Source organism: Dasypus novemcinctus, chromosome 14 (assembly GCF_030445035.2).
Source record: "Dasypus novemcinctus isolate mDasNov1 chromosome 14, mDasNov1.1.hap2, whole genome shotgun sequence".
NCBI lineage: Eukaryota > Metazoa > Chordata > Mammalia > Cingulata > Dasypodidae > Dasypus > Dasypus novemcinctus.
The window spans coordinates 100,186,264-100,213,964 of NC_080686.1; the positions used below are offsets into that span (position 1 = coordinate 100,186,264).

At 37.1% G+C, this 27,701-nt stretch overlaps 1 pseudogene; it reads right to left on the reverse strand.

Moving 5' to 3' along the window:
• Nucleotides 1-5,824: 5,824 nt before the first annotated feature.
• On the reverse strand, nt 5,825-6,546 carry LOC101426873 (small nuclear ribonucleoprotein-associated protein B-like; annotated as a pseudogene).
• Nucleotides 6,547-27,701: the final 21,155 nt, after the last annotated feature.

A 27,701-nucleotide genomic window follows, 5' to 3' on the forward strand; every position in this document is an offset into this window, starting at 1 on the left:
TAGGGCAAAAATAGTTCCACTGTCAATTGATTTTTCAACAAAGGCACCTGAACAATTTAAGGGGAAAGGAGTCTTTTCAACAATTGGTGCTTGAACATTTGGATACCTCATTAGAAAAAAAAAATGAATGAAACTTTCCCCTATCCAAACAATTCAAAAAATCATATTAACTTGAGATAGATCATAGACATTAGAGAAAAACTAAAACTAGCTTGCTGCAGAAAACACAAGGAAATATCAAAGCAAACTTAGCATTTGGCCAGATTTCTTAGGGAAGAAACAGATTACACTAATCATTTTTTAAAAAAGAAAAGAATGAAAGATAAACTGGACTTCATCAAAATTAACATTTTCTCCTCCTCAAAAGTCACTATGAAGCAAAAGAATAATTAAGCCACAGACTGGAAGAAAATATTCATTATATATATTACAAAGGACTTATACCTTGTATAGGTGAAGGACTCCCACATCTAAATTGTAAAGGATGCAAACCACCCAATTTTTTTAATGGCTGACATTTTCATACAAATGTTTTTCACAAAGGAAAATAATACCTGTGGCCATTAAAAGCAAGGAAATGCACTTGATTTCCTTATCATAAGAAAAATTCAAAATTAAACTTCATTGTAATATCACCACATTCTCAGTAAAATGGCCACACTTATACACATCGGCAACACTAAATGTTAGCAACATGTGGGACATCTGAGATTCCCATACATTTTTGGTAGGCATGTAAAATGATATAAATGCTCTGGAAAATTTTTAAGCAATTTCTTATAAATGTAAGCCTACATCCAACCTGTTATTGTGCAATTCCACTCAAATATTACCCTGACCAAATGCGTACACAAGTCCACAAAACATACATACAAGAAAATTCATAGCAGCTTTGTTCATAATAGCCTATACACAGGAGCCACCAAAATGTCTATCAACAGAAGAGTAGATAAACAATTTGCATTTCATACAATGAAAGATTGTTTAGGAACAAAAAGAAATACAATTAATGATAGATGGAATATCATTGATGAATCTAAAAATCATTACTCTGAATAAAAGGTGCCAGACGCAAAATATTACGTTGTGTGAATTTTGAAAGCAGTCAAACAAATAGATGGTAATAGAAATTGAAAGAATGGTTGCCTCTGGGAGGGGCATGAGGGAATTTGGGGGATGATAGACATGCTAAATCATAGTCTAAAGCAATATGGGTAAACAAATGTATGTGGTTTTCAGAATTCATAAATCTCTACACTTGAGATCTGAGTATTTTACTGCATGAACATTATATCTAAATTAAACAATAGAACACAAAGAAATTACCCTGTCTGATATGTGTATCCAAGGTGATCGTTTTTAATTAATTTGTTAAGTGCCTATCTGCGTATTCTCTGCCATATTGCAGAAACTCTGGAAATAGTCTCCCCTCTATGTTCTATGGTATTTTCCTGCATCTTAGATTTATAGACTCAATGAATCATTGATGGAAGGAAAGAAAACACAATTTGGAGACAGGCATATCTGTGTTTATAGCCCAGTTCTGCCACTTCTGGTAGTTTAATATGAACAAATTCCTTCTGACCTCAAGTTAGCCATTTTCTCAGCTGAAACATAGGTTTGTAATAGGATTGTTGTAAGTGCATGAGAAATGTATCTACAATATCAAGCAAATAATAGTTGCTGAATCATTTATTGATTCTTTTATATGTCAGGAGAAACTGACTTGCTTAACTTAATCTTTACAACATCTCTATGGTTTAGAAACTATTGTTATCTCTTTTTGAAAGATTAGGAATTTGAATTGAGCTAAATAACTTGCTTAAGATCACATAGCACCAAATGGCAGAGATGGTTTTCCATTCTTGGAAAGTGGACTAGAGGCTGCCTTTTCAATATTACTTTATATTATCACTCTTGAAGGGTGGTTATTGTAGCAGCATCACTATCATTACCAACTTTAATCTCTCCATAAGCCTCATCTGCACCTTTTTTAGAGAAATGATCAACCACACTGACCCTAATTCAACTTCTTCTGCCTCAGGAAGCTCAGTCCAGGAACATCTTCCTTAATGAATATCTCCTTGGTTTAAAGTCATCATCTTTATCCTGAATTAAAATTTACCCACTAGTGCTATTAGCTATCCTGAATTCATCTACTCTAGTTTTCAAATCAAAGCCTTTAAAATGCATGAGAATGCTTATTAGTGGCAGTATAGTCTTTTCCCATCTCTTGAGTTGTTACAAGATATTTGCTGAACATGCTCCTTGCATTATGCTAAGGGCCTCAGCAAGCAGCCCATGGCTGATGGCACCCAACATCTGGATTACGTGACATTGACCATGCCTCTAAACATTATGTGACATTCAGAAAACATATCATTCTGTTCCTCCTCTCCTCCTCTTCTTTTTCTGCTTCTCCTCATCTTTACCTCAGATCAAACAGAATTTTGCTTTAGAAATTAAATGACAGGCAGGGCAAGTGATAATGAAAGAATTTGGCTAATATATATATTTTTCTTCTGTTAAATGGGAAAGCTAAGTGCGTAAATTTTAATAGTCAGTTTCAACCAATTTTCTCGCTAATGGTACAGATATGACTAAAGATATCATCTGGTTGGGGTGTTGGCAGGCAATCACATCAGGCACAAAATTTAAGGAGTGTCCCTAAATCTCAGCAATCAAGATCAATATTTTCATGTAATATTTAAACTCAAACTTAGAAAAAATCCATGATGAACAAAATATCAAAATTTTATATAAAACAGGGAGAGTCTGCTGTTGTCTAGGAGGCAATATTTACCAAGCAGTTCTCTGTAATGAAAATATGCCACCCTATCTAAATTCCACTATGATAGAACTATAGTATTTAGATGATTGAAAAACAGAAGTGGAAAATTCAGGAGGGACAGGAATAGACAGCTTGGTGGTGCTCATTATTTGAGAGCTGATTCAGAAAGGAGAGACCATGCTACAAAACTTGGAGAGTTGGGTATTTTTCACCTATACCTATGAATATCATTTTTAGACAGAGGAATTTGATAACAACAATAATAATAAGAGCAAGGAAGATAGAGACTGGAGGAAAACCTTGCCCTTGTTTAGCATGAGACAGCAAGAAAATGAGAATGTGAGCTCTGCTGTATTCACTGATGGGAATAACTGGAGTATTTAGGTCATAGAGTTGCTGGAGAAACTGCACTAAAGATTTTCAATATTTGCAGTATTACCATTATTGGAACAGTATTCATAGTTCTATATGCTAGGCTATTATTATATATCTTTCTTATATAACTTAATCTATTTTTTTTTTTGCTAAGGTTAATTGCTTCTTTTTCATTTATTTGTTTTCTTAGTTTTCCTTTAGAAATAATTATCTTGCCCAAAAGCTTTGGCAGATCTCTCAACCTCTTCTTTCTCACTGAGGTCATCCACATGATATGATTGCTAGTGCCTGCTTGTTTCTTAGTGGTGTCGTCTGGAGTCAAGGTGGTGGAACTCTGCCAACTTGGCTTCTCCACCATTATCCTGGAATTCCTTTCCTCTCCCTCGAGTTTGATCCCTGTTTCTTAGATTTAGCTTTCTCTTTCTTAGTTTCTTCACAAATCCTGGTGCAATATATTCTCTAAGAATGATTGAAATAGTAAAATGGGAAGGAAATCCTTGTGTCTTCATAGCTTTTCTCTACCTTTTTATCTTGATTGATGTATTTGTGGAGTAGTCCATTGGAAGTAAGTTTCCCCCTGAATTTTGAAGACGTTGTTGTTGAGAAAACTGATGCCATTCTGACACTCACCCTTTCATGTGGAACATTTTGTTTTTCCTTCCTATCTGGAAGAGTTTTGTATAATGTCTGTTCAGCTTGATATTTTGAAATTTCAGGATTATATGCACATAATTCATTTTGCTTATGCACTTAAGGAGCTTTTCAATTTGAAGATTTATGTTGTGACTATCTCCTACTCCATTCCCTCTTTGTCTTTTCAGAACAAGTATTAGTAAGTTATGAACTTTTATGTTTCTTTTATTTTCTTCCCCATTTTCCTGTGTCCTTTTTATTTTTTCTTTCTTTCTATTGTTATTATTTTAGTCAAGATTTTATTTTAGAGGAAGATTTGTTATCTTTCAAAGCTTGTATCATACTGCCCCTGAAAGTTATTCATTCATCTGTACAAATTCAAGAACTTATTCTTGTTCTCTGAAAATGTTGCTTGCAATAACATTTTTTTTGTTCCAGTCAGAGAATAGCCTTTCTCTTCTCCCTGAGGATTCTGTTTTTGAAATGTTGTTTATAGTCTTACCTCCCAATTTATGTGTGATTGGTGTCCAGTATTTTATTCTCTTCTTTTTGAGTGCCCCTTTGTAGTCATTATTACATACTTTTTAAGGCAATGTTTATTTAGATTTATCAATATGTGCTCCACTTTCTAATATTGAGATCTTTTTTCTCAATTCAACCTCTTTCTTCTTGAGTATGATTCTTAATTATTTCTTTTTGAGACTTTGTATGGGATAAACTCACTCTTCCTTTCATTTTGCTTTGTTTTATAGTTATTTTATTTTCATTCCCTATCAACGATTGGTTGGTTGGGCACAGATTATTATTTTATCCAGCACTTAGGAGATATTATTTTCCCTGCCTTTTATCTTATTTTGTTCTTGATGAGAAACAAAAAAGTTATTCCACTCTTCAGTCTTTTGTAGGTAATCTATCTTTTCTCTGCAGTTTTTCCAATTTTTCCTAGTTGTATTTAAGTCCGTTTCAACTATGGTGTGTCTGGTTATTAATATGACTCAGCACCCAGTATTATACTACAATCTAAGAATTTATGCTTTTCTTCAATTCTTCAAAATCCAATACTCGTTTTCTTCTGGAAGGCACATTTAGAAGAGCACTGGACCAAGTCAAATTATCCTTTACACTTTTGTAATTTCCCTTTTATATTTTAGGTAAAGTCACCTGTCCTCCAATGTATTTGGAATAGATTTCTCAAATACATCTTTCATTTCTCTAATCCTTTATTCTCTGATTGTTAAATGGTGAATCTACATATGTATATTCCAATTTAGAATTTCATTAAAGCCTTTTTCGAAATGGGTGGGTCTTTATGTAGGGTTCCATTCTTGCCTGAAGATTTTATATTTCTTTCTAATTTTTCAAGCATAGTAATTTACTATCTTTAATATGTTTTATGATTTTAAGTTCTTAGAGTTCTAATTCTTCTGTGTGTAGAATCTGCCATATCTGCATTTTGATGTTTTAGAGATTTTGCATCTTAAAATTGTTTGTAATCACAATTGTGATTACAGCATTAGTTGTTTTATTATGTAGGAGTCCTTTGGGCCCCCTTTGTGAATCGGTTCCTTCAGAGCAATGCCATTCTTCTGTTTTTCCAGGCATTTAAGGCTTTCAAAAGAAAGGGATTAATTTTCATTTCTAGACTTGGGATTTTCACACTAGAGTATTTATTTCAAGCATGTACTTATTTCTGGCGCAGGACTGAAGTTCCACCTTCCTGTTGGCACTATTTTAACTCAAAGCCAAGGGTCCTTTCCTGCCATAGGTATTAAAGTCCCAAAGTTCTGTCCTAAGGCTTGCACTATATTTAAAAAGTCTGTGGATGGCTGCAGTTTCATCTCTTATTTATTAACATCTCCTTTATATCTTGCTAACTTTCTGGCATTTATTCCTCCATTTTCTTTTTGTGTGTGTATGTGCTTAAAAAATATTGTCTTAAGTTTATTATAAATTAGCTTCACAGGCCAGAAGGAAATAAAAACCTTACAGGAAACAGGTGGGGAGCTGAGGGGGGCCAAGATGAGTCTAGGGCCTTGGTGGGTAGATTCCTGGGAGAGGGACCCCCCCCCCGGCATGCCCCAGGAAGGGGGCCACATCCTTGGAGGGGTCATGCCCATTGGAGTCCCTTGTCCAGGGGGATCCCCACTGGGGGACCCATGGGAGACCTCATTCCAGGAGGTGGGCCCATCATGCCAGGAGGGGGTGCGCCTCTGCTCATAGGTAGATGAGAACCCCCAAGGTCAGTGGGCACTGGGTCTAGGCTCCTGCAATACTGGCTGTGACAACAGCAGCGGCTGCAGCGGGATCTCTCCGCTGTGGGATCATCACGTGTTGGGATGGCCCACAAACCCCATCGACTGGCCCTGCAACTCCTGCAGGAGCCGGAGGCATGGGAACACCAGCTGGAGCCTCGGCCAGCTGCCCTACCCATCCCTGGGCCTCCAGCAGCTCCAGCAAGTGGTGCTGGGGCAATGCCAGTAAACTTGGGAGGAGGACTCTCTACTGTCATTGAGACCAGGTTCTCACCTTGCAGCAACACCAGGCCACAGACACACTTGTCTTCCCTTTCTGCTTGTTTTGAGTTCTTTGGCTTGACCTTCCTGAGTTCAGCACAGCCACAGAGGTTCAAGTTCACATACTCGTTGAAAGCCTTGGAAGGTGCCAGTGAAGATACATCCATCTAGCCGGATGCCCCTCATCCTGTGATCAGTGCACTGCAGCATCTTGCTGCTGCTGCCAAAAGTCATGGTGGCATTCCAAGGGCTCCAACTCCTGCTGGATTAGATTCAGGAGAGGTCTGGACACCTGCCCCAGATCAGATTCCGCTGCTGCTACCAGAAATGCAGCTGTCAGTAAAATCCTCTACTTTCTTTTGAACTAAGTCATGTAAATATTTTTGGCTGTCTCTGTTTATGGTCACTTCTCTTTCTAGCATTTCTTTTCATTTGTAGCCATGGTCATCAAATCATTACACTATCTTACTTAAGGTTGAACTTGTTCTTTAAGATCATGCTTAAATTTCTTTATTTCCACAAAGTCTTTTGTGGGATTTTTGAATTCTCTTTAACTTATTCCTTCTCTGAAATGCTCAAATATTTATCATTCATATTCAGTCTCACATTTTTTTATATAGAGTGCCCGTAAGTAGCATTATTATGATGTCAACTTTTTAATATTTTTGGCAACAATGTAAACTGCTTAAAAAGAGAATAGGCCCTAAAGGCAAATCCAATGTGACTCTGAAGCAGTCAAATAACAAGAAACTTCGTTTCCCTAGTCAAGGAAGTCTGAAAAATTACAAAATTCTAAACTAAAACAGAACCTTAAATCATATAGCACATTCCAGTTTATAAAGTAGCACCATCTTTAGATATGCTTTTGAGCCAGATTTTATGATTTTACTCTGCATATTAAGCAACTAAGTCTCAAGGAGGTGCATAGCTAAAATATGGCTGAGATGGTGGTCAAGTTCATTTCTTCTTAGTATTCTTGTTATCATTTCACTTTCCCATGTAGTTTCCTTGCTTGTTAAATTGGGGCTATTGTGAAAATCAAAGAATGCAATGTGTGTGCAATTGCTTTGTAAGCTGTAAAGTGCTACATACTGTGAAAACTGGTGTTGGCAATATTGCACTCTCAGACACCATCTTGGCAGAAAAATGCACCCTTTACAACATATTTTATAATGCACTGTCTTACTTTGGTCAATCACCATAGTTATTATCTTGACCAGGATACCTCAGGGGATTTTATGGATGGTCTACAAACTCAAAAGAGCCAGGTTTGAGAAAACCTCTCAATTTTATCCAGTTCCTCCACAAAAAGCTTGTCTTACTTGTTCTTCAAAAAGGAAAAAAAATTAATGACACCTTCTCTCCCATCCTTTGCTCTTTTTCTCTTCTGGCTAGGAGTAGGTCTTGTCCGAGTAGTTTTGATCACAGTCGAGTTTTATAGCTCTCCCTTCCTGACTCCATGCTGCCTTTGTCACAATTCTTCTTCTAGCTAGGTCTCTATTGTGACAATGAATGAGGGAATTAAGGTTATTAGCCAGCTCATCCCAGGCAGAAATATCTCCACGGCACTTGGCTGGGATAGCTATAAAAGCCCTTTTTTTATCGTTAGAAAAGCAGAAAACCATTTCAAATTGAAGTGCAATTAGAGCCAATGCACTTCAAAGCAAATGTATTTACATGTAGGCTAATTAAAGAAATCTTTTAAGAATTCAACATTACAGATGGTACAGAGGAAAAATGTATATTTGGGTATATCGTTCTTTCTCTCACTCTTTCAATACAAAATTGTACAATAAACACATCTTCATTTATAGAATTCCTTCAAGTTGTTATGACAGGAAAAGAATGAATTGTTACCATTACTGCCTGAGCCTGGAGAAATAGTTTTAACATCTCACATGAGCTTTGAACATCATTGAAAAAGGAAAAGTTTACTTTGGGTGCCTAAGCTTCTCTGCCAAAATGCTCTCTTTTCTGACAAATTCTACTGTGCCTTTAAACTTTAGCATCTTCCCAATCAAGCTTACTCTGCCAAAAGGATCCAAATTCAAGTAATTTATACTTAATTTATATGAGGTGAAGTCATTTCTACTATTTCTGAAACATTTGTTGATTTAATACTGATTTAGATAAACTTGGAGGGATAAATTTAAACACTGTTTAATGATCTTAGGACTATTTCAGATTCCTTTCCATACCTAAAAAATGGATCTGATAGAACATGATCACTTAGATGACTATAATGATAAAAACATATAAGGAAAATGTATTTTGGAAAATAGTAACAAAAAGTATAAGGGCTTATTTTCATGTGTAACTTTTTATTCATTTTTCATTCATTCCTTCAGTCAGTCAGAAAATATAGATAATATAGTCAATGCATACTGATACTAAAAATAAAATAAGATTCAGCGTTTGTCCTCAGAAGCTCAGGGTCCAACCAGAAGAAATTAGTCATATTGTTGTAGTACGTGCAGAGTCTTAGGACAATTCAGAGAAGACTATCTCAGTCTCTGATAAGTAAGAGATGTCTACTTCCTCTTTTGAACCTGCCTATGCATCTTGACCTCATTTCTGCTGGCAGCTGTGCTGTGACAGTCTCATGCAGTTGCACGCCAGCATTAACTCACTTTTCACTGAAAGCGTCTCACCTCAAGCCCAAAATATGTTCCTCCTCCCTCTGTCCCAGGGTGCCTCTGACACCAAGATTTGGAAGAGGCTAGAATCCTAAAAGGTGCACATGTCTGCACAGCCAGAAGCACAAGGGACACCTCCAACAATGGGATCAGGACCAGTGAGGTGAGTTGGCCTTCTCTGTTTGTCAGAGTCCTCATTCCTACTTCCTGAGATCTAATCCCAAATAAACTGCATGCATACACTTACTGTCTCAGTCTCTGCTTACAGGGAGAAACTGGTTAAGACAGTTGTTCCTAAGAGTGGAACTAGAAAGCTGCTATCCAGAATGGGTTTCTGGATCTGCATCAGTCACCAGTGAGATGACAAGCATCTTATTGCTGATAAGACCTGGGGTGGTTGTAGCCTCACGTGCATATTTTAGCAACTCGATGACTAAGACTCTTATCTGTGGTGAAACTGGCATGTGCTTCAGGAAGAAGGGGAAGAGTTGGGTTCTTTGGTAGATCTATCCCTTGAACCATATAAGGCAATCATAATAATTAGGTTATGAAATTGTTCAACTTGTGTGTACTATCTTAGTGCACTATCTTAGTGCACTCTGGGAAAACCCCAGGGCCTATAAGGAAACATTTAAAGACTATTTTCATATAAAGTGATTCTCATCCTCTGCAATCACAAGATTGGTGAAAATAGGACCTGGCTTCCACTTTATAATGACTGATGAAAGGTTTTGCTAACTCTAACATGGAAATGACCTCTTACATAAATGGGCACTTTCCTACAGGATGAGGTACATACACTAAAGCAATGGCATGTATAGAGTGAGGTCTCCTCAACAGATAGAACACAAGGCTCTGGGACCTCACCCCCCATTGCATCACTTTCAGTGGCCACCATGTAGGAAGTTTGCTGCCCTACCCTACAACTTTGGACTTGGCTGGTTTAACAGTCTTGTTCCTAGTGTGTCGACTTTCCAGTAGTGGATACAACAAGGATTCCACTAATTTCAGAACTACAAACTTCTGACAGGCCACATTGAATTTCTCATGGATGTGGAAAGTACTACACTAAAATGAGGAATATAAACTGATTGCTAGGAGAAGTTAAGGTTGCTGCTATAAAAGACTAACAAGGAGAAATATGTCTGCACCCTATATGTGTTCCTTTTACTTTTCTTCCCAAAGAGAATGGTGAATGGACAATTACATAAAGAAAGGCAAGCAAGAACAAGACAAACAAGGTGTCAGATCCATCGGGTAGGAAGGTCTTTGTCACCATCTGGGAAAGTAATCTAGAACACCTGAAGTGCTTGCCAAGAGTGGAGAAAGCTATAATGGATTTCAATAAGAAGATAATGAATTTCAAGTATAACTTTCACAAGTAGGACTATCCCTTGCTTCATTAACCTGCTTACATCAAATCTTTTTTTTTTTTAGAGATATGCAGCAGTCACCATCTTATGACCCAGTGATGTAGTAAATAAAGTAAGGCACTCATGAGCAGTTCAGGAAATGGGCTATATTAGACACCTGGATACCTCTTTTATACCACCTCACATCCTCATCTTGGCTCACCTCCTATTCCATTTTTGCCTGCAGCAAATATCTCCATATAGACTTTGGACAACTTTGCACTAACACTGATACAATTTAAACCCATGTCTCATATATTTTGCTTTCCTTCCTGGCTCTTCTCTTACACAGTGGCATGGGACAATAATGCATGCACATCCAAGAGGTATAGAGAAGATAATGACCCCAGAAGGAAATGCTCACTGTTGGGAGTTGGATCAGGTGCCACACAAGACAAGTTCAAGTCCTAACCCCTGATCCTGTGGGTATACCCTCATTTGTAATAGGATCTTCGAAGTTTCTGTTATAATGAGATCATATTAAATCAGGGTGGACCTTAATCCAATATGACTGTAGTCTTTAAAAGGAAAGGGTATTTGGGCTTGGAGGAAGGAATGAGGAAGAGACAGAAGGAGAGAGATGGTCGTGTGATTGTGATAGAGAATTGCTGGTAAGCCACCACCAGAACACTACAGACTTCGGAGAAAGCATATTCTGCTGGTACCTTGATTTTGGACTTCAGGCACCAAGACAATGAAACAATAAATTCCAGTTTTTTAAGTCAACCCGTATGTGGTAATTTTCATGGCCACCCTGGTGAACTAATACACTTACCACTAAGGCCCATGAGATGATGGAGAAATGTTTCTCCCTGTCATTTCTTGGGCAGACCATGCAGGGAGTCATTTTATATGTGACTCAGAAGCTATTGCTTGGATTGGCCTCTTTTAAACAGCAGAGATTGTCTCAACCATGTATTCTTGACAGGTCTTTTTCACCTTGTCTTAATCAGAGGACTCCTGCTCTCTGGGACTGCCTACCAAATAAACGATCTGCACAAAAGTTTTAGTCATAGGCTCTGTTTCTGTGGAATGCAAAGACCAAATGTCTTACAAAATGGTGGCAATCAATCACCCTTGAGAAATGGAGCAGGAAATCCAAATGTTTGAGCAGTAATGAGGAGTGGAGAATGCAGATGGACCATCATGTTTATAAAAAGACATTGGAGTGAAGGAGCTTATCCACTTTAAAGAAATTTAAGTAATCAGTAATGGAGAAATTCAAATCACCTGCTTTAGAAAGCCAATTATTTATGTGAAGGGATAAAGGACTGCATATATATTTTAAAAAATATATATATTAAGCTTTTTTTTGTTTTTTTAAATATATTTTTATGTGAACTTACAAAATAATCATGAAAATGTATTGAATTTCATACAACACCCTTTCATCAACACATCACACTGTTCTGGAATATTTGTTACAGATTATGAGAAAATTTCATCAGACTATTACCACTACCTGTGTTCTATAGCAGACATTTGGCATATTTTCTTCATACCCCTCTATTAGTCAGCAAAGGGTACCAGAAATCTGTTGGCTTTTATAAAAGGTGTTTATTTGGGGTAAAAACTGACAGCTACAAGCCCCTAAAGAATCCAACTCAAGCCTACTTTCTCACCAAAGTCAGTTGCCATGTATTGCAGCAAGATGGTGGGCCATCTCTGCCTGGTCTGTCCTTCCTTAAGGCTCTGTGGGTACAGCTCCTGACCTCAGATCTAGGCTGGCATAGGGCTCATCTCTCAGGGCTTTAGATATCAGTCTGGCACAGGGCTCTTTTCTTTCCAGGTCTTCTCAACTGCTCAGCTGCTTTGTTCTCTTCAGCTGCAAACTATCAGGTGAATGGTTTATCTCTGTTACTGGGGCTTTGGCTCTTTGAGCCTTCTCCTTTCTGCCACATGGCAGGACTGAAATGACCAAGTTCTTTCCTCTTCCATGTCTTCTTGAGTGAGAGTCTGTTTATATCAACCCTGAATCACATCCCATTGGTGTGGTCAAATTAAAACCCTAATCTTAACAGGTAATTTAATCAAAACATGTCAGTTGAATCTAATGCATTCAAAGGGTATGATACCCAGAGGTACAGACCAGTCCACAAACATAATCTCTCTTTTTTGAGATTCATAAATAATCTCAGACTTCTATATTCTACCCTCTGAATCCCAAAAAAAACATTACAATATTAAAAATAAACCTCAAAATATTAACAATGCTAAGTTCAAAATCACATCACAATCAGTTTATAGAAATAGTTTGTCTTGGGGCAAAGTCCTCTCTGGCTATAGAATTGTGAAACTTACAAAAAAGTTATCTGCTTTGATTATAAAAAGTGACAAAAATAGGATAAGCATTTGCATTACCATAAGGAGAATCTGAGAGGGAAACATGAGTCACTGGTTCCCAACAGTTCTGAAAGCCTGAAAGGCATACACTGTTAGATTTCAAAGTCTGAGATATTTTTTCTTAAGATAATTGTTTCTTTTCTTCAGGTACTCATGAGGGCTCACCTTTCCATGGGCTTGCCCAACAGCAATTTTTTTGGTTCCACCCTCATCAAGCATCTGGGCGCTGACTAAGCTCCAGATCACACCATCCAAGAATGCTGAGGTAACGGCCACACTATACCCAATCTCTGGGGTAGAGTCTCAATCCCCTTAGTATGGTGAGGTGGTAGCAACATTCTCCTTAATCTCTGGCATATAGGCCCAATCTCAGAACAGTGAGGAACCTGGCCTTCCCTAATCTATGGGGAACAGGTCCACTCCACTCAGAGCACTGGGGTTGTGACCCCACTTTACCCAATCCTTGGGGAATGTACTCCACCCTCTCTGTAGCCTCGTGTGGCAAAACCCTCATTGAACAGTGGGCTGGAATGTCCATCCACTTCAATTGTAGGGCATACTCATGCTCTCTGTACAAATGGGTAGGGTCCCTCTCGTAGCCCAAGGAGATATCTTAATTCCAGACTTCAGCTTCCATGGCTTTCCTCTTAAACCTGTTTTCTTTTCCATCTCTCCCTTCCATGTACCTTTTAGTCCAGGCTGATAGTGATTTTGTTCATACAAATCTCACATAAAGCTTGTTGGTTTAGCATGCAGGAAGCAGGAGTTGAAGCCATCAGCTGGTAAGAACTTTCACAAATCTTTCCTGGATAACTGCATTTTCAATCCTGACTCACAAATTCCAAGTTTAATTAATTCATCAAATGTGGCATTATTGTCTGTGGGCTTGACATCCAGAAGTGTGGATCTTCTGGAATCAGGTTTTGGCTTCTTTCTGCCCTACAATTCAATTCTCTGCTTATCTCCCTCATCTAGCATTTTGTTATAAACTTCAAGGAGAAGCCAGGCTGTCTTTTCTACAATTAGTTTGGAAATCTCCTTGGTTAAATGTCTAAGTTCATAATTTTCAAATTCTGCCTTCCATATAACATCAGGAATCAATCTTGCTAAGTTCTCTGAAACTTTAAAACATGGATTGCCTTTCCTCCAGTTTCTAATAACAGTTTCATCATTTCCTTTAAGGCCATATCAGAAATAACTTTAGGCTCCATATTCCCACCAACAGTCTCTTCAAAGCAATCCAGGCCATTTCCATCAAGTATCTCCTCAATTTCTCCAAAAATTCCCCTTACCCATTTATAAAACCATTCAAACATTTTTGGTAATTGCAAAAGCACCACACCACTTCCAGTACCAAATTCTGTATTAATCAGCCAAAGGGGTGCTGATGCAAAGTACCAGAAAACTGTTCTTCTATAAAAGGTTTTTATTTAGGGTAAAAACCTACAGTTACAAGGTCCTAAAGAGTCCAACTCAAGGCTGCTTTCTCACCAAAGTCAGGTGACATGTTTTGGAGCAAGATGGCAGGAAATCTTTGCCTGGTCTCTCCTTCCTTCTTCCTTCTAAGGCTCTGTAGGCCCAGTTTCTCTGAGCTCAGCTGTAGGCTAACATAGGGCTTATCTTTTAGAGCTTCCAATATCACTCTGGCACAGGACTTGTTTCTTTCCAGGACTTCTCAACTGCTCAGCTGCTCTGTCATCCTCAGCTGCAAATGATCAGACTATGCCTTATCTCTCTTCCTGGGGCTTTAGTTCTTTGAGTCTTCTCCTTTCTGTCACATGGCAGGACCAAAACGACTAAGGTCTCTACTTCCATGTGTCTTCTTGAGTGAGAGTCTGTTTATATCAGCCCACCAAGGGGGCAGATACTCAAACCTGAGTCATGCTTTATAGACCTGGTCAAATCAAATCCCTAATCTTCATAGGTAATTTAATCAAAACATGTCAGTTGAATCTAATACCTTCTAATGATATCATACCCAAAAAGAGAGACCAATTCACAACTTAATCTCTCTTTTTTTAGATTCATAAATAATCTCAAACTGCCACACTCCCTATTATTATTGTGCATCTTTGGCATTGATGCAAGAATATTACAGTATTGCTGTTAACTGTAGTCCATTGGTTACATTAATTGTATTTTTCCCATGCTTCCCCACATTCCCACCACCATCCTATAGTGATGTACATCTGTTCTAGTTCACAGAAGGACATTCTTGCACTTGTACAATCAACCACAATTCTCACCCACCTGCAGCTTCACTGTTATTCAGTCCCTAGATTATTCTCTAGCTTTCTTTCAGTGGACATTTCATCCCTAGACTATCCTGTTCAGCCACAGCTCCCTTTATAAAACAGCTGTTACTCACTCTAATATGTTACCATCAACAATATCAATTTCCATACTTTTACAATCAACTTAATTAAAACTTCTACATGTATTAGGCATCAGTACTCCTTCATAGTCCTCCCCTTATCTCTTTATAACCTATACTCTAGGTTTTAAGTCTCTGCATTTATTCTTCATATTTAGTTCATATTAGTGAGACCACACAATATTTGTCCATTTGTGTCTGGTTAACTTCACTTGTTATAATATTTTCAAGATTCATCCATATTATCGTATGTGTTCCAATTTCATTTCTTCTTACTGCAGCATATTATTCCATCATATGTATGTGGCACATTTTGTTTATCCATTAATTGGTTGATGGACACTTGGGTTGTTTTTATCTTTTGGCAATTCTGAATAATGTTGCTATGAACATCATTGTCCAAATGTCTGTTCATGTCACAGTTTTCAGTTATTCTGGATATATTCTTAATAGTGGAATTGCTAGATCTTATGGCAGTTCTATATTTAGATTCTTGAGAAACCATCAAACTGTCATCCACACAGGCTGTAGCCATCTGTAGCAGTTTAATATTATTGATGAATTCCAAAAAGGACTATTGGATTATGCTAGTAATCTGATCTGTACCTGGGCATCATTGAATTATGATTAGATAAAAAGGCATGGCAAAGAACAGAGTTGAAGGATTCTGATGTTGGAGTTTTGATGTTGGAGTTTGATGCTGAAGACTTAAGCTGGAGCCCTGGGAAGTCAGCACACAGAGAAAAGAGAAGCCAGCCCGAGGAAGAAAGGAACCTTGAACCCAGAGAAAAGCAAGCCCCAGGAATGTAGGAACCCAGGAATCCTGAACCCTTGCAGATGTTGGCAGCCATCTTGCCCCAAATAGACTTTGGTGAAGGAAGGAACTTATGCTTTATGGCCTGGTATCTGTAAGCTCCTACCCCAAATAAATATCCTTTATAAAAACCAACTGATTTCTGGTATTTTGCATCAGCACCCCTTTGGCTGACTAATACACCATCCTTGTCTTGTTCCTGATTTTAGTGGGAAAGCTTTCAGTCTTTCACTGTTGAGTACAATGTTAGCTGTGCATTTTTTATATATGGCTTTATCTTGATGAGAAATTTTCCTTTAATTTCTACCTTCTGTAGTATTTTTATCAGAAAAGAGTACTGTATTTTGTTAAATGCCTTTTCTGTATCAGTCATGTGATTTCTTTGATTTATTAATGTGGTGTATTATACTGATTGATTTTCTTGTGTTGAACCATACTTGCATGCCTGATATAAAACCCATTTGATCATGATGAATAATTCTTTTAAAGTGTGGTTGAATTCAATTAGGAAGAATTTTTTTTGAAGATTTTTACAGCCATATTCATTAGGGAAATGGGCCTATAATTTTCTTTTTCATAATATCTTTACCTGGCTTTGGTATTAGGGTATTATTGGCTTCACAGAATGAGCTTGGTAAAAGCTTGAGTAAGACAGGTATTGCATCTTCTTTGAATGCTTGGTAGACTCAACCTGTGAAACCATATGTTCCTGGCCTTTTTTTAAATTTTGGGGTTATTTGATGACTATTTCAATCTCTTTTCTTGTAATTGGTTTCTTGAGGCCTCTATTTGTCCTATGATCAGTGTAGAGTTTTCCTGCATTCCTAGGAAATTTTCCATTTCATCTACATTTTCTAGTTTGTTATACAATTGTTCATAATATCTCCATAGGATCTGTTTAACCCAGAGTAGTAATGTCCCCACTTTCATTTTTTACTTCATTTATTTGCATCTTCTCTATTTTTTTCTTTGTCAGTTTAGCTAAGGTATTGTTGATTTTGTTAATCTTCTCAAAGAACCAACTTTTGTTTTCTTAAATTCTCTCTATTGTTTTTCTCCCTCAATTTTATTTATTTCTGATATTTGTCATTTCATTCCTTCCACTTGCTTTGGAATAATTTGCTGTTGTTTTTCTAGTTCCTCCAGCTGTGTAATTTAGGTTATTGATTTTAGCTCTTTCTTCTTTTTTTAATGTGAACATTGAGGGCTATGGATTTTCCTCTCAGCACTGCCTTCATTGCATCCTATAGGTTCTGATATTTGTGTTCTCATTTTCATTCATCTCAAAGTATTTGATTTCTCAAGAAATATTTTTTGGCTCACTGATTATTTAAGTTTGTTGTTTAATCTCAATATATTTGTGAATTGTCCCTTTTTCTGCCTATTGTTGATTCCAACTCTATTCCGTTATGATCAGAGAAAGTGCTTTGTATAATATTGATCTTATTGATTTATTGAGATCTTTTTTTGAGCCAACAAATGGTCTGTCCTGGAGAAAGTTCCATGAACACTTGAAGAGAATGTATATCCTACTGTTTTGAGGTGTGATGTTCTATATATATACATCCGTTAGGTTTAATCCATTTATCTTATTATTCAGGCTCTTTGTTTCTATTGCTCCTCTGCCCAGATGTTCTACCCAATGCTGACAGTCATATATTGAAGTATCCAACTATTATTCCATAGATTTCTATTTCACCCTTCAGTTTTGCCAGTGTTTGCCTCATGTATCTTGTGGCATCCTGGTTAGGTGCATATATGTTTATGATTGTTATTTCTTCCTAGTGAATTGCCCCTTTTATTAATATATAATATCCTTCCTTGTCTCTAATACCAGTTTTCTTTTAAAGTCTATTTTATCTGATATAATTATAGCTACTCCTTTTTTTTTGGGGGGGGGGGGTTGTTGTTGCTTGTTTGGAATAGTTTTTTCCATCCTTTCACTTTCAATCTATTTGTATCTGTATTAGTCAGCCAAAGGAGTGCTGATGCAAACTATCAGAAATCTGTTGGTTTTTATAAAGGGTATTTATTTGGGGTAAATGCTTAGTTACAAGGTCCTAAAGAGTCCAACTCAAGGTTATTTCTTTACCAAACTCAGTTGCCATGTGTTGAAGAATGAAGGTGGGCAAAGTCTGTGAACATTCAGCCTTCCTCGTCTCTCTTTAGGCTCCATGGATCCAGCTTTTTCCAATCTCAGCTGTAGGGTGGCACAGGAATCATCTCCCTTCCCAGGGCTTACTTCTCTCCAGGTTCAACTGCTTTGTTCTCTTTGTGAGGTCAGCTGTAAACTTTCAGGTGAATGGCTAATTTCCTTCCTGGGGCCTCTGGATCCTCTTCTATGTCTATGGAGCTCTCTCTTTTCTTGGGTATCTGCTTCTCCTTGTGTCTGCTTCTGTGTCCTTGATTAAACATCCATTTATATTGCCCACCATGGGAGTGGGGACTCAAACTGAGTCACCTTAATGACATGGTCAAGTCAAAGACCTAATCTTACACAATTTAATCAAAGACATCTCGGGAATCTACTATAGTCACAGGGTATTACACCTGGAAGAACAGACCAGTTTACAAACATAATCTCCTTTTTAGAATTCATAAATAGTCTCAAACTGCTACAGTAAACTTGGGACTAAGGTGAGTCTTTTGTAGACTGCATATAGATGTCCCATATTTTCTTATCCATTCCACCATTCTGTGTCTTTTGATTAGGAGTTTAATCTATTAACATTCAATGTTATTGCTATAAAGGCAGTTCCTATTTTGCCTATTTTGACCTTTGGTTTTTAATCTGTCATGTATTTTTTCACCACTTATTTTACACTTTTAGTTACTTTTACTGAAACAATCTTTGTTTCTAGACTCACTTCCAAGCCTCTCTCCTGTCTTTTCTTTTCAGGCTGTAACACTTCTTTTAGTATTTCCTGCAAAGCCAGTCTCTTTGTTATAAACTCTCTCATTTTCTGTTTATCTGTGAATATGCTATGCTTAGGTCATGCCAGTGAGGTCATACAATATTTGCCCTTTAGTGTCTGGCTTATTTCATTCAACATAAGGTTGTTGAGATTCATCCATATTGTCACGTGTCAATACTTTATTCCTTTTTACAGCTTTATACTTCTTCCAGAATACCACATTTTGCTTATCCATTCATCTATTGGTGGACACATGGGATGCTTCCAACTTTTGGCAATAGTGAATAATGCCACTATGAACATTGGCGTGTGAATATGTGTGTGTGTGTATGTGTGTGTGTGTGTGTGTGTGTGTATATATATATATATTCATGTCCCTGCTTTCAACTATTCTGAGTATATACATAATATTGTTTTTTTTTGGATCATATGGCAATGTTATAGTTAACTTCCTGAGGTACCACCATAATATCCTCCACAATGGCTACATCGTTCTTCATTCCCACCAGCAGTGGATGAGTTCCCATTCTTCCACATCCTCTTCAACACTTGTAGTTTTCTGTTGTTTTTTTTTTTTAACAGCAGCCAATGTAATAGAAGTAAGATGTAATAGCTAATGATATTAAGCATCTTTTCATGAGCTTTTTAATCATTTATATTTCATCTTTAGAAAAGTGTCTATTTAAGTCTCTTGCCCATTTTAAAAATGGGTTGTGTCTTTTTACTTTCAACATGTAGAGTTTCTTTATATATGTTGGACATTAGACTCTTATCAGATAAGTGGTTCCCAAATATTTCCTCCCATTGAGAAGGCTGCCTTTTCAATTTCTTGATGAACTCCTTTGAAGCACAAGTGGTATAATTTTGAGAAGGTCCCACTTATCTATTTTTTTCTATTGCTGCTTGCCCTTGGGGTGTAAAGTTTTATGAAATGACTACAAGATCTCATAGATACTTTCCTACATTATCTTCTAAGAGCTTTATGATCTTGGCTCTTATATTTAAGACTTTGATCCATCTTGAGTTAAGTTTTGTAAAGGACATGAGTTGGTGATCCTCTCTCATTCTTTTGAATATGGATATCCAGTTCTCCCAGCACCATTTGTTAAACATACTATTTTGTCCCAGTTGTAAATCAATTTGGGTAGGATAGACATTTAAAAGATATTTAGTCTTCCAATCCATGAACAGGGAACATTCTTCCACTTATTTCAGTCTTCTTTGTTTTCCTTTAAAAATGTGTAATTTTCTGTTCACTAATCCTTTGCACCTTTATTTAAATTCATTCCTAGATATTTGATTTTTTAGTTGCTATTGTAAATGGATTTTTCTTTATTTCCTCCTCAGATTGCTCATTATTAGTGTACAGAAATGCTACTGATTTTTGTGTGTTGATCTTATATCCTGCCACTTTACTGAACTTGTTTATCCAGTTCTAGAACCTTTATTGTACAGTTTTTGGGACTTTCTACATTTAGGACATGTCATCTGAAAATAGTGAAACTTTTACTTCTTCCACTCCAATTTGGATGTCATTTATTTCTTTTTTTTTTTTTTTTTTTTTTTAGCCTAAGTGCTCAAGCCAGTACTTTTAATACAATATTAAATAAGAACAATGACAGTGGGCATCCTTGTCTTGTTTCAGATCTTAGAGGGAAAGCCTTTAGAATTTCACTATTGACTATGATGTTAGCTGTGGGTTTTTCACATATAACCTTTATCATGTTGAGGAAGTTTCCTTCTATTCCTATCTTTTGAAGTGTTTTTTATCAAGAAAGTATTCTGTATCTTGTCAAATGCTTTTTACTGAATTAATAGAGAGGGTCATGTGATTTTTTTTTTCTCTTTTGATCTGTTAATGTAGTGCATTACATTGATTTTCTTAGCTTAAACCATCCTTGCACTCATGGGATAAAAACCATTTGATAATGGTGTAAAATATCTTTGATATGTTGTTGAAAACGATTAGCAGTCTGGTTCTCAAAGGGCCAGGTTTTGGTTTATTAATTTTTTTTCTAGTGCTTTTTATTCTCAGTTTCATTTAATTCTGCTCTTATATTTGTTATTTCCTTCTTTCTGTTTGCTTTGGGATTATTTTGTTGTTCTTTTTATAGTTCGTCCAAGTTTGCAGCTAAGTCTTCGATTTTTGCTCTTTCTTCTTTTATAATATAGGCATTTATGGGAATAAATTTCACTCTCATCACTGTTTTAGCTGCATCCCATAAGTTTTGATATGATGTATCTCTCTCTCTTTTAAACTATTAAAAAGATATTTATTATAAAATTGTAAAGTATAAAAATAGATAGAAAGAAATTAGAAATTTTTAAAGGGAGTGTAAGTCCAGGTTAGATTTAATATAACAGTTATAAAGAATAGATAGCGGGAAATGGACTTGGCCCAGTGGTTAGGGCGTCCGTCTACCACATGGGAGGTCCGCGGTTCAAACCCCTGGCCTCCTTGACCCGTGTGGAGCTGGCCCATGCACAGTGCTGATGCATGCAAGGAGTGCCCTGCCACGCAGGGGTGTCCCCTGCATAGGGGAGCCCCACATGCAAGGAGTGCGCCCCGTAAGGAGAGCCGCCAGGCACTAAAGAAAGTGCAGCCTGCCCAGGAATGGCGCCACCCACACTTCCCCTGCCACTGACGACAACAGAAGTGGACAAAGAAACAAGATGCAGCAAATAGACACAGAGAACAGACAACCGGGGTGTGTGTGTGTGTGGAATTAAATAAATAAATACATCTTTAAAAAAAAAAAGAATAGATAGCATAGTAATAAACATTTATAAATGTAAATAATAATTCTAATATAATAGAAATTAATTATAACATAATTCTAATTTTTATATTACAGCTCTAACTATTGGACATAATGATCCCTAAGAATGAAATAAATTATTGGTTTCATTATTTAATTTCCATTTAGGCCGTAATTCTTTCTGAATAATTAAATTACTATCTGGGAATTCCTCTTATCTTATTGGAATGAATATAGCAGATAACAATATGCCTCCTCATAAATTTATGAGGCAGAAAACTCAAAATCATTTTCAACAGTAGTCATGCCAAATCATTATTGATCCAGATGGATTATTTTTATTAACAAGCATGCATAAAGAGTTAAAGAAAAATGAAGTATCCAGAAATATATCTCCTCTCCAGTTCTCCTAAACTAAAAGGAAGTATTTATTTTGTATGATGAAACTTACAGAATACTCATCACAGGAACAATTTGCTATTTGCACTGAGTAATTATTGTTCATATAAAAAGAATATTGTTATTTTATATTTATCTGGTCTACTCCTGCTATTTTTTTGGTTACTGTTTGCATTGACTACTTTTTTCTAACCTTTCACTTTTAACCTGGTTGTGTCTTTATGTCTGAGGTGGATCTCTTGTAGACTACATATTGAAGGCTCATATATTTTATCCATTCTATCAGTCTATGTCTTTTGATAAGAGAGTTCAGCACATTAACATTCAATGCTATTATTTTAAAGGCATTTCTTACTTCATCCATTTTGTCCTTTGGTTCTCTATTTTCATACTCTTCTATTGCCTATCTTCTTATCTTATAGCGTACTCTTCCTAATAATCTTCATTTCTAAACTCTTCTCCAAATCTCTCTCCCTTGTTTTTTTTCCTTTTCAGGCTGAAGCAGCCCCTTTAATATCCCTTGCAAATCTGATCTTTTGGTAACATGTTCTATCAGTTTTTGTTTGTCTGTGAAGACTTTGAACTCACCCTCATTTTTGAAGGGCAGCTTTGTTAGTCACAGAATTCTTGGCTGGCAGTTTTTCTCTTTCAGTATCTTAAGTACATCATACCACTTTCTTCTCTCTTCCATGGTTTCTAATGAGGGGTCTGCACTTAATCTGATTGAGTTTTCCTTGCATGTGATCCTTTGCTTTTCTCTTGCTACTTTCAGAATCCTTTCTTCATCTCTTATATTTTTTATTTTGAATAATAGGTGTATTAGGGTAGTCTATTTGTATTTATTTTGTTTGGGGTGTAATGTACTTCTTGGATATTTATGTCCTTCATAAGTGTTCGGGAGTTTTCAGCCATTATTTCTTCAAACATTCTTTCTGCCCCTTGTCCATTCTCTTTTCCTTCTGGGACACCAATAATGTGAATGTTTGTGTGTTTTGTATTATCATTCAACTTCCAGAGATTCTGTTCCACTTTTTCCAATCTTTTCTCTTTCTGTTCTCCTGTCTTTTCCAGTTCAGATGTTCTGCTTTTGAAGTCCCTAGTTCTGTCTTCAAGCAATTCAAATCTACTCCTCTGTGCCTCTAATGAAGTTTTAATCTCAGCCATCATGTCTTTCATTCCCATAAGGTCTGTTACTTTTCTTTACAGTCTTTTAAGTTGTTCTTTATGCTTTACCAATGTGTTCTTAATATCTTTATTTCTTTATTCATATTTTCTATAAATTCTATGAAGTGATTTAGGAGAGATGTATGATTATCATTAATTGTCTTAAGTCCTGTATCTCTTCAGGATATTTGGTTTGGTCTTTTGACTGGGCCATCTCTTCCTGTTTCCTGGGATAGCGTGTAGATTTTTTTTTTTTTTTAATATCTAGGCATCTGAATAGTTTGGTGAATTTACTCTGATAGCCAATTTCTCTCTCTTGACTATTGTTTTCCCACTGCTTTTCTTTGATATTTGGCTCACTTATTCTCAGTCTTTAAAACTGTCAAGCCTAATTTTTTGAAATTGTGTCAGGGACTCACTAGAGGGGTGTAGATGTTCTCCTCGAGGTTGGATACAGTGACCTTGAACAATTTTTGTCTGTACAATTTCCAGACTGGCCAGCAGATGGCGGTAGTTAGAGCACCTTTCCACTGAGGTGTTTCAGTCTCAGGTTTCCTGTGTTCCTGTGTTGATATCCAGAGCAGAGATTCAAAGTGGGATCTGCTGGCCAAATTCACAAAAGAAAACTCCCAACCTCCCTCTCTTTTCCCCTGTAACAGCAGACAGGTAGGAAGATGTCTGTTCCTCTCTCAGTTGGCTACAGCAAGCCAGAGGTTTTACCCCAGCTCAATATCTTGGTTGTGGGGGGAGATAGCTGCCACGGGGGTTTTTTAACTCATATTTTTCTTTTCAGCTTCTTCATCTCTTTGCCCCTCACCCTCCTGGGAGTTGTATAGCAATGTCCTCATCTGCTGACCACCAAACAGGTCCCTCAGACAGGTTTTGCCTCTGTCTCCATTGTTTTTGTGAGAAGATTCAACTCTGCCATTTAGTTTGTCACTATCTTCCCACATTCCTGTTTGTTGTCATTTTCATTTGTTTTCTAGGTAGTTACTGATTTCTTTTGAAATTTCCTCTTTGACCCACTAATTGTCTAAGAGTGTGTTGTTTAACTTCCATGTATTCATGCCTATTCTTAGTTTTCAGCTTCATTCTATTATAGTAGGAGGAATTACTTTATATAATTTCAATCTTCCTAAGTGTGCTGAGATTTGTTATGTGACCTAGCATGTGTCTATCCTGGATAATAATCCATGTGCACTTGAGAAGAATGTGTATCCTGTTATATTTGAGTGCAGTGTTCAGTTATGTCTATTAACTCTAGGTTCTCTAATGTACAACTCAATGTCTGTTTATTAATCCTCTGTCAAGATGTTCTGTCTAATGATGATAATGGTATATTAAAGTCCTCTACTATGATTTCTAGGCATCTCCTTGTTCCTTTAGTTTTGCTGTTGTTTGCCTCAGGTATTTTGGGGCACCCTGGTTAGGTACATACATATCTATGATTGTTCTTCTTGATAGGTTACCCTTTTATTAATACATAATGTCCTTCTGTGTCTCTACAATAGATTTACATTTGAAGTCTATTTATATAACTATTCCCACTCTTTTTTGGTTATTGTTCACATGTCAGTTGTTTTCCAACCTTTAACTTGCAGCCTCCTTGTGTCCCTGGATCTAAGGTATAAGGTGAGTTTCTTATAGACAGCATGTAGATGGGTTCTATGCCCTTATCCATTCTGTCAATTTAGGTCTTTTGATTGGAGAGTTCAATCCATTAACATTCAATGAAATTACTGTCAAGGTAGTTCTTACATTAGCTATTTTTCTTTTGGTTTATATATGCCATATTTTGTTTTTATTTCTCTTTTTATCCTCTTAGTTACTTTTACTAATAATCTTTCTTTATACACCTTCCACCAACTCTGTCTCTCCTGTTTTTTGTTTGTTCATTTGTTTTGTTTTTTCTTTCAACCTGCAGAACTCCCTTTAGTATTTCTTGAAGGGCAGGACTCTTGTTGACAAACTCTTTCAATTTCTCTTTATGTGTGAATATTTTGAACTCTCCCTACATTTTGAAGGCCAGCATTGCTGGGTACAGAATTCTTAGCTGTCATTCTTTTTCTTTCAGCACCTTTACTGTCATACCACTGCCTTTTTGCCTCCATGGTTTCAGATGAGAAATCATCACTTAATCTTATTAAGCCCTCCTTGCACATGATGAATCTCATTTCTTTTGAAGCTTTCAGAATTATCTGTTGTCTTGAGCATTTGACAATATGTTAAGTATGAGTCTCAAGGTAGGCCTGTTATGATTTATACTGTTTGGAGTATGCTGTGCTTCCTGGACATGTACATCAATGTCCCTCATAGAGCTGGGAAATTTTCAGTCATTATTTCCTCCAACATTTCTTCTGCCCCCTTTCCTTTCTATTTTCCCTCTGGGATGCCTATAATGCATATGTTTATGTGCCTTGTATTGTCATTCAGTTCCCTGAATCTCTGCTGATTTTTTAATATTTTTTAATCTATCTATTCTATCTGTGTGATTTCAGATGTTCTATCTTCAACATCACTAATTCTTTCCTGTACCTGTTCAATTCTACTGTTATGTGCTTCCAGTGTATTAATAACTTCTTATATTGTGCCTTTCATCATCATCAGACCTGTTGTCTTTTTATGTATGTTTAAAATTCTTCTTTATGTTCCTCCAATGTCTTCTTAATATCCTTCATTTCTTCCTTCACATCATTAAGTTGATTCACAATATTTCTTTGGACATCCTTGATTATTTGTTCCATTTTCTGTGTTTCCTCCTGGTTTTTAGTTTGTCCATTAGACTGGGCCATGTCTTTCTGTTTCTTAGTATAGGTTGCAAATTTTTGCTGGTGTCTAGGCATCTATTTATTTTGATGGGCTTATTCAGTTGGTTAGCTTCTCTTTCTAGGGATTTTTGTTTTGTTTTGTGACACTTATTTCCACTTATTCTATATCCTTGTCCATGTTTCCTGGAAAAAACATTAAGTCCAAAAAAAAAAAAAAAAGGAAAGAAAAGAAGAAGAGAAAACTAATAATTTTTAAAAAGGATGGAAAAAGAGTCATAAAAGAGCCAAGGAATAAAATATAATAGGAGGGAAAAATCATTTAAAAAAATACAAAGAATTAAGAATAAAAAAGGTGGATGAAAGAAACAACAACAAGGAAAACTAAAACAGAATAAAAGACTGGGAAGATGAGAAGAGAAGAAAGAAAAGGAAGACCAAACAAGAGAAGTTGGAACAAAAGGAAGAGGTAAAATGTAATGAAGAAAAGCAGTAAAGAAAATAAGGAAAAAAAGAAACAGAAAATAAGGAAAAAAAGAAACAGGAAAACAGGCCTCCCTGTCAGTCCAGTAGCAACTGTCTCAGGCTGCCAGTGCTCACCAAGCAATCATCCCATAGCCCACCTCCCATAGTTAAAGTACCCAGATGTATAGAAAAAAATAAATAAATAAAAATGATAAATAAATAATGAAAAATGTGAAAACATTTAAAAAATCTCAGTCTTCTGGTCCCACAGCTTCTCCTCTCCCAGGGAGCTGGCTGCATGCCTGACAGCCCATTAGATCATTCTTTGGCTTCCTTCTCTTCCTGGCCAGTTGGGTCCCTGACTGCATCCCTGGCTGCATCTCCCTGACCCACTGTCCTTCAGGCCAGTTGGATGTCTGATGGCTCACCATCTACCTCTCCCAGCTTCCCTCTCACCTGGGCAGTTGAGAGCCCCCCTCACTGATCCAGTTCCTCTCTCTCCCTGGAGATGTTTCAGCACTGGTTGGCATCTCTCCTTTTCCTGGGAATCAGCTAAGATCCAGTCTGCCCATCCTATCTTACATCTCTTCCTATTCCTCTCTCCCTGTGAGCTGGCTGGATGCCAGTCCCCCCAAACTCCTGCACCTTGAGAGTCTGCTGAGCACCAGGATGCACCCCTGGTCACCTGGTGATTTTCCTCACTCTTGGAGCTGACTGAGCACTGGTCTTCCAGCCAAGTCACTACTTTCTCCCTCTGCGCTAGCTGTGTACTGGCTTGCCTCCCCTAGCTCCCTTTCCATAAGCCAACTGGTCCTATTCTCTCTAGCTGCCTTCTCTGATTGCCCCTATGGCCTTGTGACTTCACTTCTGCCAGGTAAAACTGCCTACCTTCTGGCAGTTTCTGAAGGAGTGCAACCTGCTGTTTTCTCCTCTGCCATCTTGAATTCTCCTCCTGTTTGTTTCAATGCATGCATTTAGATTCATTTTTCATTGTCCCACAAAGCATTGCTCTCCTGAGAAGGTTCTGTAGCAGTTTGATATGGTTATGAATTCAAAAAGTAGATATTGGATTATGTTTATAATCTGATCTGCAGCTGGGCCTGATTGAGTTATGATTAGGGCTTTAATTGGGCCATGTCATTAGGGCATTGAGTCCCCACCCCTTGAGCAAAGGACAGAGTTGGGGCATTCTTAACGCTGGAGTTCTGATGTTGGAGTTTGATGCTGATGTCTTAAGCTGGAGCGCTGGGGAAAGAGACAGAGCCGTTCAACAGATAGTCTACAGCTGACCTTGTGGAGAGAGGCAAAACCTAGAGAGCCTCATAGTCTACAGCTCTCCTTGT